At 42.9% G+C, this 16,424-nt stretch overlaps 1 protein-coding gene and 1 long non-coding RNA gene across 13 annotated transcripts in view; one reads left to right on the top strand and one right to left on the bottom strand.

The window, feature by feature from the left end:
• Window positions 1-16,424, top strand: part of GNAL (G protein subunit alpha L) — a 146,151-nt gene that overhangs the window by 60,738 nt on the left and 68,989 nt on the right. The gene's annotated exons all lie outside the window — the stretch shown is intronic.
• On the bottom strand, window positions 40-13,409 carry LOC140634621 (uncharacterized). Its single transcript, XR_012032030.1, has 3 exons — window positions 13,195-13,409; window positions 12,873-12,920; window positions 40-844 (listed from the first exon to the last, which is right to left on the bottom strand). It is a non-coding gene; the product is annotated as an uncharacterized lncRNA (long non-coding RNA).

Here is a 16,424-nt window from a genome sequence, read left to right as displayed (position 1 = left end):
CAGCAATAGAGTCCTAGATACAGAGGACATTCTGGTGGTTGCCAGAGTATAGAGGAGGGAGCTAGGGGGATGGAGGAAATAGGGTAAGGGGATCAAAAGGTACAAATGTCCAGTTATAAAATAAATAAGACATAGATTAAATAAAAAGATAAATTGCTCAGATGTGGCCATTTTTTACCTACAATACACAGTTTCGTGTGGCTTAACCTTATGGATTGGGTACCACCTGCCACCTTCGGTCCCTTATGCCCCTGTTCCTGGGAGACAGCCTTGCATTCACACAGCAGGTCCTGGATGGGGACCACCATCACTGGCCAGGCTGCAGCAGGGCAGGGCTCTTTCCTTCTTGTTCCAGAAGTCTCCCTCTCCCCTGCCTTTCTGCTTCACTCTGGTCAGAACCGTCTACGTGCCCCTCCTTATCACCTGTTTCCTCTGAGGTGCTTCTCCTCACATCCTTGGCCTCTTCACACGTCTGGGCAGAAGCCTTCCAAGGAGCCATCTCCTGTGAGAGTTTCACCGCCTGCGAGGTGACAGGTGGCAAATCCTGTTCTCCGGCCCCTCACAGCCCCTTGCCTGCATGTCCCACTTCCACATCCTGAGCTGTTTAATCCGTGCTGCTTCAGTGCTTGTTGGGTCGAAGTTACACAGTCTGGGTGGCCAAGGACATGAGGTGTTTGCTTGTTTCCGGTCATAACGAGAACTTCAAGCAGTCCTTTTAAAGCACTGTGTGTGTGGTGACCTGGAAGAGGCTCCGTGTGTGTTGGAGGTGGGAGGTAAGAAGGTTGGTGCTCTGGGCAGCCAGTCTCTGAATTAGTTCCCTTAGTTGGCATCCTTTCTTCAGACTCTTTTTTGAAAAGAAAGGAAGCAAAATAGTGCCAGAAATTTAATAATAATAGCTTTACATATGTAGTCATATTAAAACAGTTGTATCTGAGTCATTTTAGTGACTAGAAGAGAGCTTGCTTAACATTATAGACATGCTTGCCTCATCTCTGCCATCTACTATATAACCTTGGGTAAGATATCTCTGTGCTCAGTTTTCTCATCTGCAAAATGGGGATAAAATCATAATAATGCTTATCTCCTGATGGAAATTAAATACACTAATGCATCTCAGTGCTTGGCACTGTTCCTGGCACCCTGTAAATATCCAATAAATGTTAGCTACTATCTAAGTGCCTTTCTTTTTTAAAAGACCTTATTTATTTATTCATGAGCGACAGAAAGAGAGAGGCAGAGACACAGGCAGAGGGAGAAGCAGGCTCCTTGCTGGGAGCCCAATGTGAGACTTGATCCCAGGACCCCAGGATCACGACCTGAGCTACCCCGGCATCCCTCTAAATGTCTTTCTTGTGACACTATTAAATGTATATTTACTGCCTTTTTAGGTGTTGCCAAGTGCTGTAGCTCTAGAAACTTTACTTATGGACTTTGCTGTCAGATACATGTGTGCCAGAAACATGCAGAGGACTGTTGCTCACGGGAGAGCAACAGTGGGAGGACTCCCCCACTCCCCAGAGAGGCAGTGCAGTGCTTGGGATCCTCACAGAATTCCTGAGACCATCAGGGCCCTTGGGAGCTGGGAGCTGGGGAGCTGCCACTGACGTGGGATGGCACCTGTGCCTCCTGGCTGTCAGATGCCCGTGCTGTGCAGGCTGCCCAGTACTTGGGGGGCATGGCGCTGGGGCAAGCCTGGCTCTGAATAAAACTCTGGTGTTTGCAAGGGACCCTCTCTCTTCTGTAGCTTTTCAAGACTTGGGGTTGCTTGGGAAGAGTTAAAAATACTATCTTCTGCAGAAAATGTTTTCACCTGGCATAAATTATATAATTTAGATAAAATATAAAGAAAAATCAAATTGGAATTTTAAAATGCATAAGACTATCAAAAACATTTTTTTCATCTGGGTTTTGGGTTTGTTTTTTTGTTTGTTTTTTTGGTGATGTCGGTAAATGGAGTCGATAGCAATGAAAATAGTGGGTGACATTCACACAATTCTTCATGCCAAGTGCTGCCTGGGCAAGGGGGAGGTATTCCCAGCAGCGTTCTGGGGTGGGCACTGTTGCCCTCATTTCGCACATGAGGAAGCACGAGCACCGAGAAGCAGCTGACGTGCCCAGGGTCCTGGAGCTGGCAAGCATGTGGCTCAGGATGGGAGCCCAGGGGGTCGGACTCCAGAACCTGCTATGTCGCCTTCCTGGGCTCAGGGACCAGTGGTCCATACCACACTCTGAGCAAGCCTGATTTCAGCAGCAGGGTGTGACTTGGGCAGGTCACTCACCATCATCATTTTGATCTTTGTTTTTAGGGTTCAGGTCAGTGGAAATTGCTGATTCATTTGTATGTCTCAGATAAGAAATAGTCAGTCTATGAGTACAGTTCTATATCTGGCTATATGATCGTCAACCTGAGGGTGAGTGGGGTTGGCCTGGCTGGGGCCAGCTTTCAGCTCCTCATCCGAGAGATGATAGCTCTTCCCACAGCAGAGGCCTGGCTGCCATCTCTCAAAAGAGCCCGGAGTGTAGGCAGAGAGTTCCTGCTGAACCTGCCCTCAACTGTGACTTCTTTCCGATTCCCAACCACTAAAGGCAAACCTAATACCTTGAAGGAATTGCCCTGGATCATTGCCCAACTCTGAGGGAGGGACGAATAACCAACTGCTGGCACTCACTGCACATGAGGGTGAAGAGGGGACCAGGCTGGTTTTGTTCCAAGTCCCTGTGCTTGTCTATACTCATACAAGCTCTCATTTATGAAAATATCTTTTAGCCATTGGTTTGGGTATTATCGAATTCTTAGCTCTGCAACACATACCATTCTAAGGTTTTACGTGGATTATCTCATTTCACAGACACACAAATGCATGTACACACACACACACACACACACACCCCTATGAAGTGGCTCCCATTACAAACCCCATGAAGTGGATGAAGAGGTGGATTAACTAGCCCACACTCTATGCCATAATACCAAAGGGTCTAGCTACAAGTGAAATAACTAAGCCTTTATCAGATTAAAAATTAAGAAGGGGCAGACAAAAGTACTATGAACAACAAGGAAAAAGACAGAAATGAGTGGAACACATGCACAAGAACTCAAAAAGCAATCCTCTGAGGCATTCTATGTGGGGACCACACATTCTGTGTGGGTGTCACTTGTCCACATCACAAATACAGTGATTGATGCTCATAATTTATATCCTATGTCTTTAAGAAGCAAGAAGTGACATACCAGATTTTCAAGAAGGCAAGGATGTATGGACTGTTTCAGAAAGATTCCTAATCAAAAGTCATTGATATGGGAAAATTTTTGCTGAAAAAGTTAAACCCAAGAAGTGTCTAGAAATCTTTGATTTAGATTGATAGACTCTCTAGATTCTTGCTAACTGTTGATTTACCTAGGACTTAACTGTGATAGTTAATGCCTAGAGAGAAGAGTCTGGAGGGAAGTGACTTATAGTCTGTCCATCCATTGTCACGGTCCAGTGATGCCTAAAAATAAGCAGCTTCAGTTTCTAGAATTGCTCTTTTTTCAGTAGGATATTGCACATTTTTCAATACAATTCTGCAGGATTCACATTTTTGCTGATACTTGACTCATTAGCCACTTTTCTTGTTCTTAATTTCAGCTACCCATGTTGCTCTTTTGGTTTCTCCAGCTACTCTTGTTTTGATTATACAAAATGTTATTTTTAGATGATAACAACCCTATTTCAATTAGCACATTAGAAAAAGAGAATTCCGTATTCTTGAGAAAAGAAGTTTTTATGTAAAAAGCATGTTAATGAAAAAAAAAAAAGCATGTTAATGAAGACAGGGTTCAAATCTTGTAAGGGTTCACATACATCTTTCTGATTTGTGTAACAATGAGAGATAACTTCTAAATAAGATTTTAACACTTAAAAATACTACAATCTTCATTCTTTGGCTTTTTTGAAAACTTTAAAGTAATTTTTTTGAAAATTTACTTTCTGTTCATCACGAAGATTTGTTACTGGGTCAAGTGCTGTAGGTTTGCTTTGTCATTTGTCAAATTTCTTTCACTGTTATACTAATAATCATTTGTGCATAAGAGGAGGGCACTCCAGGAATGAAACCTCAAAACTAAATAAATCATAAAAGCCTAAAGATTGTGTCAAAATAAAAAGCCATTCACTTTTCCTCAACATTAGGAATCAGAAGGCCAAATGCATTTTTTACACTCTCCTTTCCTTTGGTCCTCTTGTGAAAACTCAGTTTATGATGGGCATTAAGTTCAGAGAACGCTGGAGTAACGTCACAGATCAGGAGCAAGGATCCCAGGGCAAAGGTGCTCAAATTCACAGCCCTACTAGAAAGGACAGCTCCTCCTTCTGGGACCAGTATTCTTACTATTCATCTGTCAGATGACACAGAATCAGTGAGAATTTCTCATTTTAAGGTACAGTGAACCATACAGCTTAAAATCACATTAAATTCCCTGCTACCCCAACCGACCTGCTTCAGGAGCTCTGTTCATACTGTGCCTTCTGTGCCTGTGAAGACCTGATACTATTTCATTTCTTTGTACCATGTGTTCAGAATACAGCAAACTTTGTCACAAGAGGGAAGGAACGTAAATAAAGAGATATATTAATCCAAGCAATGTGTTCATTTAAACGCTACAGTTGGATTGCAAAAAATATGCTCATGAAAAGCGTCTTCAAATCTCTTTTTTTAAGATTTTATTTATTTATTCATGAAAGACACAGAGAGAGAGAGAGAGAGGCAGAGACACAGGCAGAGGGAGAAGCAGGCTTCATGCCGGGAGCCTGATGTAAGATTCGATCCTGGGACTCCAGGATCAGCCCTGAGCTGAAGGCAGGCACTAAAACGCTGAGCCATCCAGGGATCCCCAGCATCTTCAAATCTTAATAAGGATGACGAGATAAGAGAAGAACCTATTGTTCTGGCTGTAATATAATTAGCACTTGGAATTTTTTTTACTGAATGCCTTTCTTCATGCTCTTCTTTGCAAGTTGTCTAATCAAAACCCAGTAGGCAAGCTAGATGGGCAGCTACCTATGTGGTGAAGGCTGCTAAGCATTTCAGCCTTCCCCAAAGGGCAGACACTCACCCAGTACTCACCACCCGCTTAGGGCTACAGACATGTGTGTTCACATAATCCTCACAACACCCAAGCTGCGGAGACTCATGGTGTCTCATCTTCTACATGAAGGGACTGCAATGCAGAGATGAAGGCCACACAACTAGTCAGTGGTGGGTTCAGGTCCAGAGTCTGGCTCTGAGGTCTACCCTTTACATGCCCTCACACCGCTGCCTCTGAGTGCCAGAGTCTACACCTGCCTACCAGCTTGTCTGGCACCTAAGATTCCCATTACTGCCTTGCTTCCCACAGGTAGCTGACTGTGTTGCCTCCAAACACATGCTATTCGGGGAGGGACCCTCACAATCACCCATGACATAACACAGTGAGTAGTGACCAGTGAGGCAGGGGGAAGAGCAGCTGTCTGATTACCTGCCATCAGAGTTGAAAAGTATTATATGGTTTTTTGACCCATACTTGGAACAGATGAACATAGATCAATATCAAAGAAGAGTTAAATTCTCTAGAATATCTGAATCCTCTGTGGTTGTATAGACAAGGTTCCTTTTGTGTCCAAATTAAATCCCATTTAGTTTTCTTAGTTTTAGTTATTTCTTCAAAAATGCTGCTAACTGCAGACCAAGTGAACATCCCCTATATCATTATGCAAGTCTTTGGAGCCTGGAGTCACATCTGCAGAGGCAGGATGATGTGACAGGGACTGTAGGAAGAGACTTAGCTTCTCTTCCCCTCAGAACTAGCGATGAAACCTTGGGAAATATCACTCAATAGCTGGGGGTTTTGTTGCATCATCTATAAAAATGGATGCTGAGCAAGATGATCTCTGAAAGGACGATTCAGCTCAGAGAACCAGTGGAATTTTAACAAAGGTCCCGTTTAAGTAATGCAATGGGTACACAGGTGAAAATTCATATAGGAAGTCAAAATCCCTTTTCTCAAGAACCTATTTTTAGGTTCCCATCATGGATCAGGAGATACATTGACTGTGACTATTGAAAGAACTAGAAATAGGGTATAGATGTCATGGAGGGACCCACTCTTCCTAGCCCTGTAACCGTGGCATTGGTGAAGTGGAGACAGACATGCTGTGGGTTGGAGAATGGGTCTCACGGTGTTGCCAAGTGTAGCAAGAAATTACAAGCAATGGTTAGGATGGAAGCAAATTTCTTGTTTCCCAAATCCATCCCTTTCTAATAGTTTGCCATGACATCCAAAATTTCCATTATTAGATCTCTTCCCATAGGTTTACAAGTGTGTGGTATCCATATGATGACTCATTATTGCCCTTGACATATATACAGTGAGATTGATTGGTGGACGTTGGATGGAATAAGTCACTTGATGAAGTGCCTAGAGATCAGTGAGCAAACTGTCTTGCAGGGAATGACCTGCTGGCAGGAGCCTGTGTAGCAGGGGCTCAACTTCCTATAGCAGCCTGAAAAGGGGAAATTACCTGGAATAATAGGGCATTCTTTCAGGCTAGTCTGTCAATAATCAGATCTAATAGCCACTCAGTTTATTTTTGGAGCAAAAATCCAAGTAGATGAAAATGGAAGCATACGAATGACTGGATCATTCATTCCGTCAAGTAGAATTTCCTGAACACCCCTAAGTGAAGTCTAGGGACAGCCCCTGGCCCAAAGGACAGTTCATCAACCAAACTTTTACCTGAAAGTCAGCCATTTTCACTTGAATGCTTTTACAGTTTTATTCACTTCCTGCATCCCATTGGAAACATTTAATTGTACAGTCACCAACAGAAATCAAAGCAGAAAGTATCAACCAGAGATTCTTTTTCCACTCACTTGAAGAATCCTGCAGCTTACTGCACCAGTTGAGAGAAGTCTTTAATAATGTTGTTGTTGGAATACATGCACCGCTAGAGCATGGATCGTTGGCTCATTTAGTGCCTTTTTATAGCATTTGGTTGCATAGTCTTATTCTTTCTTAGGGTCTCAGGTGGTTTGTGTTACATTTCTTGGTTGTAGCATAAAAAATATCTCTGAAAAGTTTCTATTTTTAGTTTTTTACACTTGTTTGCATGTGCTGTTACACACAGTTAATCTACAGGGACTTGAAACCATCTCTGAAGTTGAGGGATTTCTGCTTAGTCACATTCCTGCTCTCTGTCCAGGGGTTTAGCCTGGTGACCTGCTTTTATCTATTTGAGTCCTAACACATAAGGCCTTCCTTCAGAGCACATATCTAAAATGTTTTATTATGCCCCTTAAACCTAAAAAAGGATATGTTTTTGTCAAATTTTATATGTGCTAACTCTGGGTCTTCAAGTATTTTAAAGCCTTCAAAAAAATAAATAAATACAGAGTGCCTCGGTGGCTCAGTTGGTTAAGCATCTGACTTCAGCTCAGGTCATGATCCCAGGGTACTGGGATCAAGTCCTGCATCAGGCTTCCTGCTCGGCAGAGAGCCTGTTTCTCCCTCTCCCTCTACCCTTTCCCCTGCTTGTGCTCTCTTGCTCGCTCTCTCTCTCTCTCTATCAAATAAATAAATAAAATCTTTAAAAATAAAAAATAAAATAATAAAATAGTTACAGTTACGTTGCAGTAAACTCTTTAGCTCCTTAAAGTAAAAATATTTTAGCTCTATAGAAGATAGGTCCTGTATCCAAACAGTTTTTCGAAATTATTCCAGTCAACCCCAGTGAGGTGTGATACAATAGAATGAGCTAAAAATTAAAAAGATGTAAGTCAGATTTTGGCCAGACACAGCCTCGTAGCCAACTTGCCTTTGAATTTTTCCATCTGTGCAATGGGGACAATAATACCTAATTCATGGAGTTAATCTAAATGAATTAGATCCCGTGCATGAAAAAGCTTGGTGAATTAAAAAAAGGGGTGGGGGGGGCAGCCCGGGTGGCCCAGAGATTTAGCACTGCCTTCAGCCCAGGGTGTGATCCTGGAGACCAGGGATCGAGTCCCACGTCGGGCTCCCTGCATGAAGCGTGCTTCTCCCTCTGCCTGTGTCTCTGCCTCTCTCTCTCCTCTCTGTGTATTCTCATGAGTAAATAAATAAAATCTTAAAAAAAAAAACACCATAAGTGTAAATTATTACTCTTATTACCATTGGCCAAGTTCAAATGCTAGAACCAGAAAGGGGCTTGAATTATAATAAAACTGAGCAGGAAACACAGAGACTTTGAGTACACATTCCTGACAGCTCCACACCCAACCAGAAGCCTAAGTTTTCTCCGAGGGGTGAATGACTGATAAGGGACTGCTAACCAGTCTCCCTACCTATGTTGTCTTTGCATCTGAACCGACTCAGAACGTGTGGCTATAGGATTGATATTCTAACAGTTATATTTTACATATCAACCAGTGAATGACTGAAACTTATGAGTGATTTTTAGGGCTATTTCAAAGTAAGACTTTGGGATAGGAGGGCCATTTGGCTATGACACGTGTCACACCATTGATGGCCACAGCTGATTTTGCTGATCAGGCTGGGCAGGTGGTGTCCCCTTCCTCCCTCACTGCTCCACATGCATCCCTCCTCATCAAAGAGGATGACCTTCCCCGATAGAGGAGGACTGTTCTTTGGTCAAGAATATACAAGTAGATGGGACGCCTGGGTGGCTCAAGCGGTTGAGCATCTGCCTTTAGCTCAGGGCGTGATCCTGGAGTCCTGTGATTGAGTCCTGAGTCGGGCTCCCTGCATGGAGCCTGCTTCTCCCTCTGCCTGTCTCTCTCTCTCTCTCTCTCTCTCTCTCTCTGTCTCTCATGAATAAATAAATAAAATCTTAAAAAAAAAAAAGAATATACAAGTAGCTGTGCTCCTCTGCCAGAACCTCCAAACAAGCGCTCAAATTAAGGCTTTCAGAGTAAGGAAAATGCATTTTCTTTTTCCTTATCGACAGGTACTCTTACGTGCATCTCTTCAACATGCCGAATCTGTGGTCCCTATAAATAAAGCGTTCCCCAACTTATCCATAAAAAATTGGACTTAGAAACACCTAACCCTTGAACGACAGCAGTGAACACATCCAGATTCCTTTGTGTCACCCAAGCCAGAGAGCCCAGCCTGGGGCTGAGAGAGCCTAGTGTCCACCTCTTAAAGATGCAGAATTTCCGAAGTTGCCACGTATCTTATAATAGATAGGCACAGTGAATGTTATAGCATTCTCCTCCCATACACCCCCAGGCCCCCAAAAGTCTATTACTAAAACAGTAGAACACTAAGAATGAAGAAAATACTACTTTTTGTGAAAAATTAAACATCAGATTGCTTCGAAAAAAAAAGAAAAGAGCAGTTGTAAACATTCCCATGGCTAATTGCATAATTCTTTTTAAAACATCATTTTACATAATGAACAAATTACTGAGTTCTTTGAAGATAAATCTTGTCTTTTGTGAGGATGCTAAATTACTTTGTGATTTATATATCGTTTATCATTTATACATATGCTTTACATATGTTATACTTGTAATGAAAAGGGCTGGAAAAAAATGGAAAAAAAAGGGCTGAAAAGCTGTATTTGTTAAGCAACATGGATAGGAAATTATGAATTGCACAAAATAGAATCATTAAGCTACTTTGTTTATTCTGCTATTTTTAAGGAAATGCTACTGCTGGAAGGCAGGGATTTCAATGGATTTCAAAAATCATATTTGTTTTAATAAATAAGTGTTGTCATTAGGAATATGTAACAGGAAACGTGTTCAAGAATATTCATAGTGGTGCTGTTTTTTTTTTTTTTTGAAGAGTTTATTTATTTATTCATGAGAGACACAGAGAGAGGCAGAGACACAGGCAGAGGGAGAAGCAGGCTCCATGGAGGGAGCCCGATGTGGGACTTGATCCTGGGACTCCAGGATCACACCCTGGGCCAAAGGCAGATGCTCAACCACTGAGCCACCCAGGCATCCCTGGTGCTGTTTTTAAGAACAAAAGACTGGAAATAACCCAAATGCCCACTAGCAGGACAACGAATGCATAATATGTGGAATAGCCACGCAATGGAGTACATGGCAGTGAGATCAAATGAATGACACCTACACCATCACAGATGGATGGATCTCAGTATCTTAAAGTTGAATGAAAAACTGCAGTGTTGAAAGGTTCTATATAATACAATACCGTTCTGGAAAGTTCAGAAACAAGCAAAACTAAATATCGTATTGTTTCAGTATACATATATTTGGGCTAACATTTTTTAAAAGAGGAGAGAATGGTCATCACACTCTTAAGAGTAGTGGAGAGGAAGCAGAGAAAGGGCATATGGAAGAGCACCTGGGTAAATGTCAGTTATTGATCCTGTCTAGTGTGAGGGATGGGAAGGGCCTTGTGGTGTTCATTTTATTATTTAAAAAAAATAAATAATAAGATAAAACAAAAGGAGATCATGTGAGGATAAGTGATAATGTGTCATTAACCAGTAGCTATTCATCTGCAGTCCACATTAAAAAGAAATTCAAAAAAAAAAAAACAAAACAAAAAAAAAAAAACAAAAAAAACAAAAAAAAACAAAAAAAAAAATAAAAAAAAATAAAAAGAAATTCAAAGTTTTTTTATTGACATTTTTTGCGTTTCGTATCATCTCTTAAAAGAAAATTTTACATAGATGATATTGAAGGGGCTATGTGAGCATACTGCACAATAAAGAGAATCATAAATCTCAGGAATTTTGTTTGAAGTTTGTATTTACTGTGATAGATGACAGAGCTTTAAGATGCATTGGCACAGTTACGGAGGGTATTACGTGCATGAGAACAGACTCTGATTATGCAAAAGTGTAGTAGAAAATCAATCAATATTTGTAAAAGTAACTTTTTAAAGATTTTTATCTATATATTCATGAGAGACACGGAGAGAGAGAGGCAGAGACATAGGTAGAGGGAGAAACAGGCTCCCCGCGGGTACCCTAATGCGGGCTCGATCCAAGGACCCTGGGACCACAACTGGAGCCAAAGGCAGACACTCAACTGCTGAGCCACCCAGGGGTCCCTGTAAAAGTAATTAACTATCGTTCTAGTAAATAACTATTGTAAATTTCATATCACCTTCTAGCAGTCATTCTTGCACTTTATCAGACTCTAAGTCCAGAGATGAATGCCTCTCCCATTTCTTTTTCACGCTGAATATAATCCAAATTATTTTAAAAGTAATTTAAACTTTCAACATTCAACAGAAATGGGTGTGGAGGGAAGGCTGTTCCCTGGAGCTAGGCTGCCTGAGTTCAGAGCCCAGCTCTGCTCTTCCAAGGGGCAGCATCTCACTCAGTATGCCTCAGTCTGTTCCTCTTGAAAATGGACATGATAGTGCCTACTTCACAGAGTTGCAGTGTGGATTAAATGAGTTAATACACGTGAAAGATTACGCTCAGTATTTGCACGTTCTAAGTACGCCATATTAGCTATACAGAAGATAAACTTTTAAGTCAAACTTTTGTTATGTATTTGCAAAACCATAATATTCTACTGATCTCAGAGTAACTCCATCAATACACATAACTGGGGCCACCCCTTTTTTAATGAATGCATTCTCTAGACCAACACTGACCAAATACAGAACATAGAAATCTCACGTGAGCCATCAATGCAAACCACATAATTTTACATTTTCTAGTAGCCATGTTTTTAAAATGTAAAAAGAAACAAGTGAAATTTAATAATGTATTTTACTTAAAATATATACAAAATATTACTTTGATGTGCAATTTCTAGAAATTGTTAATGAAATGTGGGCAAAGAGAATAAGGACTTTTTAACTAGCCTCAGCCTTGGAGTTACTGACTGACATAGGGCCAGGTGAGAAGCACCATTTGGTTTTTTTTGTTTGTTTCGTTTTGTTTTTTTAAAGATTTTATTTATTTATTCATGAGAGACACACACACATACAGAGAGAGGCAGAGACACAGGCAGAGGGAGAAGCAGGCTCCATGCAGGGAGCCCGATGTGGGACTTGATCCTGGGTCTCCAGGATCATACCCTGGGCCGAAGGTGGCACTAAACTGCTAAGCCACCGGGGCTGCCCGAGAAGCACCAATTGTAGCTGTTTGCTGTACTTCTCTGAGCCCCACTGTACCCGCAGAGCATGGAGGGTGTTGTGAAGGGTAGCCCATGTTGGGTGGTGTTCACTTAGGAGTAGGCACCTGGGCCTGGTAGCCATACTTCCTTCTCAAGGGGCCAGGCACACTCATTTTTGCCCTCCAAGTGCTGACAAGGACCTCTTACTCTTGTAGAACTTTCTCTGCAACACTTTTCTTTCTTCAGGTGAGTGGGTGAGGTGTCCAGCCAAATGGGCATGACAGCTGCTGCTGTCACCCAGCTGCTGCTTCTCAGTTCTTATGCCATTCCCATGGCCCAGCGTTGGGACTGAATCCAACCACATGGCCCTTTCCCACGTTCATGGGTGGTGTTGCCAACAGCCGTGTTCTCGTGAGACCCTACCTCACCACACAGTAGTTATTGAAAGCTGCAATAAGCCTAATGCTGTGTTTTTCAATATATTCTTCTCAATGCCTTTGCTCAAAAACAGCCACATGATTGTGTATTGCTAGAGCAGAGACAGACTGAGTAATTTTGTTCTTTTCATTTTCTTTGATGCATGCACTTTTTTAGAGCATTTAGTAATTCACTGAAAACATACAGATTAGCATTTTACATCTGAGCCAAGAAACTGGGTTCTGGTCTCTGTGTGTTTAAAAGGACTATATTATGAATCTGAAGGGGATATACGGGGGAGTGGGGAAGTCTTTTACAGCCTCAGTGGAATTGGGAGAGGAAGAAAAGCAAGTACCTGATTTCTGAACCTTAAAGGAACTTACTGTGCATGTTCTGTTGAATTCTGAGGAAGCTGCGCAGGCCTGGGTGTCCTGTACATGAAGGAGTCAGAAAAGTGGGAGGAAATAACATGATTCATGGTGTACAAAGAAGTCAAGTTTAGAAAAGGGGGATAAACAAGAGGCATTACTCAGTCACTACTATTTAAAACTGAGAACCAGAAGACAGCACAATAATGTTTGAGGAGAGAAAGTTCCAGATATTGTAGCATTTTTAGTTCCTCCAAAGTCAAGAATTACTGTGATTCATGCTCTTTGTCAAGCCCCACACTCAGGTCCCGTCTCTATCAGCCATTTGAAATCTTACCCCTGCTTCACGCCAGTGAAGTCTGCTGGACAGTTTTTCTAAGACGTGCCCCAGTGGAATTCGGACCTTAAGTCTAGAAAGCTGAAAGGTGAAAGAGTCCATGAAAACGGACACAAAGCTTGGGCAGGTAGGTGCACCTGCTTTCTGCCCACCGGTGGTGCCAGCCTTCTGGGAAACTCTGGAAACACAGGGTGGCTGCCCACACAGCAGGTGGAGTAGGGCTGCTCTGCGGTGAGCTGGAGGGCCTGGGCCCGACACACAAGTGGAACAAATGGCAAATATACATCACAAAGGTCTCCCGGTGTGAGGGAGCGGGATGCTGGAGCACTCTGGAATTGCCAGCACTGGTAGCCCAGAAGGGAGCACTTCTCCCCGGGCTCTGAGCGAGGACCCACCCACCCCCTGCAGGCCATGACCCTCCAAAACCCTTCGTCCAGGAAAGCACCCCATCTAGCCTGTCTAAGGGTTTTGTTTTTTTCTCCCTTTAGCATACAATTCATCAGCTTAAGTAAAATAGGCAGTGCGGGTGAATTTAAAAGTGAACTGCATTGTTTGGGTTTTGTTTTTTCGCAGTTTAGGAATTGGGTCCGAGTGGGTGTATGTGAGGCCCCATGGGGTCCTTCTGAGCAGAGCCCTGGTTTTGTTCCCAGCCTCCAGCAAAGTCTCAAATGTGGCCTTGGCTCTCAATGGGTTACAGCGCCAGCTCAGCTCTGTGTCAAGCTGTTATTGAAGATCTTTAAAGATTTCCACCCACCTTCCTCCCACTCCCCTGGCAAGTGAAAGACGTTTGAATTCCTCTCTCAAGGGAGAAAATTATTAAAGTGAAAGAAAATGACTTGTTCCCTGTTCTAAAAAGGAGAGAGAAGCAAAGTGGGTCCTGCCCTCCCTTATTATTCCTTACCTGTGAAGGATGTTCTTAGAAACAGGGTGAAGAATTCTGGCCCTCAGCAATCAGAGAAGGGGAAGCTTAGTCCTTCTGGCTCGTGTGTGCTTTTCTAGCTTATAATTCAGGATCCTAAAGCCTAGGACCCATTCTGCTACAGAGTACGTGCTCCCCTGGAGGGGATACCTGTGATGGCAAGATTGTGTCCCCGCAGGGCAGCTCACACCCAGACCCCAGATGGCTGAAATATAGAGAAGGATTTGTAAAGGGAGTAGAAACTCAGCTTGCTCTTCCCATCCCTTTGAGCACTAGAACTTCCACCAAAAAGAAATCCATTTGGAGGAAAGGGGTTCTGAATGAGAAATCGTGTTTTCGTAATGATTCTTTCCATGTGACTAAGGAAGTGTAGTGGACAGATGTTCACAAATTTCCACTTAAATCGTTTTATATTTTAAGAACATCATTTCTTAATTCCTCTGTTAATTCAACCCGCTTTACTACATCCCCAAGCTAACAAAACGATACATCCTATGTTCATTGTGCACCAGCAGAGGTCAAGAAATTGAGTTAGAGGCTTGGAGGGTTATGAAAAAGATTTTTTTTAATAATCTCTGTTCTAGGGCTTATGGTCTAATAAGGAAGATAAGACCAGCATTCACGAGAAGCTAAAGACCAAGAGACCATAGCGTTTAACTAGGTCCTAGTTTAAATCAGCTCTACTTCCCATGACCAAATAAAAAGGACCATAGACGCTGACAGTGGCAAAAGTCTATTCTGTACAAACTTCAGAACAGTGCATTTCTATGTCTAAGATGTATACATGTTAGAACTAAAGTCTCTGCTAATTAACATCACTTTTTTGACAACAGCTCTTGTGCCTGAAAGCAACGATATGATATTCAGGAAGATGGGCTGAAGCTGTTCTCAACATTTACCGCACCATCTAATTTTATCATTAGTGACTTTTTGCAACATTGACATAAGATATGGATATAGAACATTTCAGACTTTGGCACCATTTGACAGCCATCATTTAACTCATCAGTGTTCATCCTGGTTGGATGATTCCCTGTATTTGAGGTCTAGCCACCTGGGTGAATTTTACTTCCCTCATGAAGTTTCCACGTGTCTTTAGTGGATCGTGGGCAGCCTGCACTAGATTGGCTTGAGAACAAAGAAAGACACAGAGTGGATTTCAGTGCCTGGTCTCTGACACTGCCAGTTTCCCACTTCCTTCTGCAAATTTCCCTTCTTTATTTCTTTCTGTCCCCATTAAGTTAATCCTCAATCAAAACCACGGCCATTCCCACAATCAGGCCTTTGAGACCTTAGGGAGCCCTACCAACCTCTCAGCCACGAGGCCAGGGCCTTAGTCCCAATCATACTGCACTCCAGAACCCTCTGGGGAGCTCTGAACACGCGATTCCTAAGCCTGCCCTCCGAGATTGTGGTTCAGGAATTCTTGGGGAAAGGTTCGAGGAATCTATTTTAAAAGCTCACCCCCCAAAAAAAATTTTAAAAAGATAAAAAATAAATAAAAGCTCACCCCCTTTTAAAAGGGGGGTTTTTGCTGCCCCCTCAGGCTGTAGTGATGGCAGAGCAGGATGTGGCTCTCCAGGGTTTAGTCAGGCCCTGCTGTGCTGGAAAATGTTCCATGGAGGGGCGCCTGGGGGGCTCAGGGGTTGAGCAACTGCCTCTGGCTTAGGGCGTGACCCTGGGGTCCCAGGATCGAGTCCTACATCGGGCATGGAGCCTGCTTCTCCCTCTGCCTGTGTCTCTGCCTCTCTCTGTGTCTCTCATGAAGAAATAAATAAAATCTTAAAAACAACAACACCAAAAAGGCAGTCCCTGCTTTCTCTGTGGGGACTGTTCATGGCCATAGTAAGAACTGCACTTCCCTATTACCCCTTCTCTATTTACGATTCAGAATAAATCTTGGTTCGTTCAAAGTCATCAAGGGTATTTTTGCTCAGAAACAGAACATCGATGTTAAATGTAAAGGATGGTTTAAAGGAGGACTTGAAGCCACAAGCCCTCCACCATCCCCGGGTCTCCAGCTGGGCTCCAGTTCCATGTCAAGGCCCTGGGCCTTCTGGAACCTTCTGCTTCACCCCAGCTGGGCCCACTGGACACAGAGCAGCGGCCGGGAAAGGCTTGCTGGGAAACTCTCGGCTGCAGGACTAGGGACTTGGCCGTGGCTTTGGAATGCCCAGGAGTCAGTCAGGACCAACCCCAGGCAAAGCTGGAGTCTGTGACCCAATGGCCAGAAATGTTCTTTCACCGGGTGTTCAAGCCTGGAAGCTGTGAGTTGACAGAGAAGCTTAAAATGATGGTCGAAATTCTGGCA

Source organism: Canis lupus, chromosome 6 (assembly GCF_048164855.1).
Source record: "Canis lupus baileyi chromosome 6, mCanLup2.hap1, whole genome shotgun sequence".
NCBI classification, from domain to species: Eukaryota; Metazoa; Chordata; class Mammalia; order Carnivora; family Canidae; genus Canis; species Canis lupus.
This window is presented reverse-complemented; position numbering and strand designations above follow the sequence as displayed.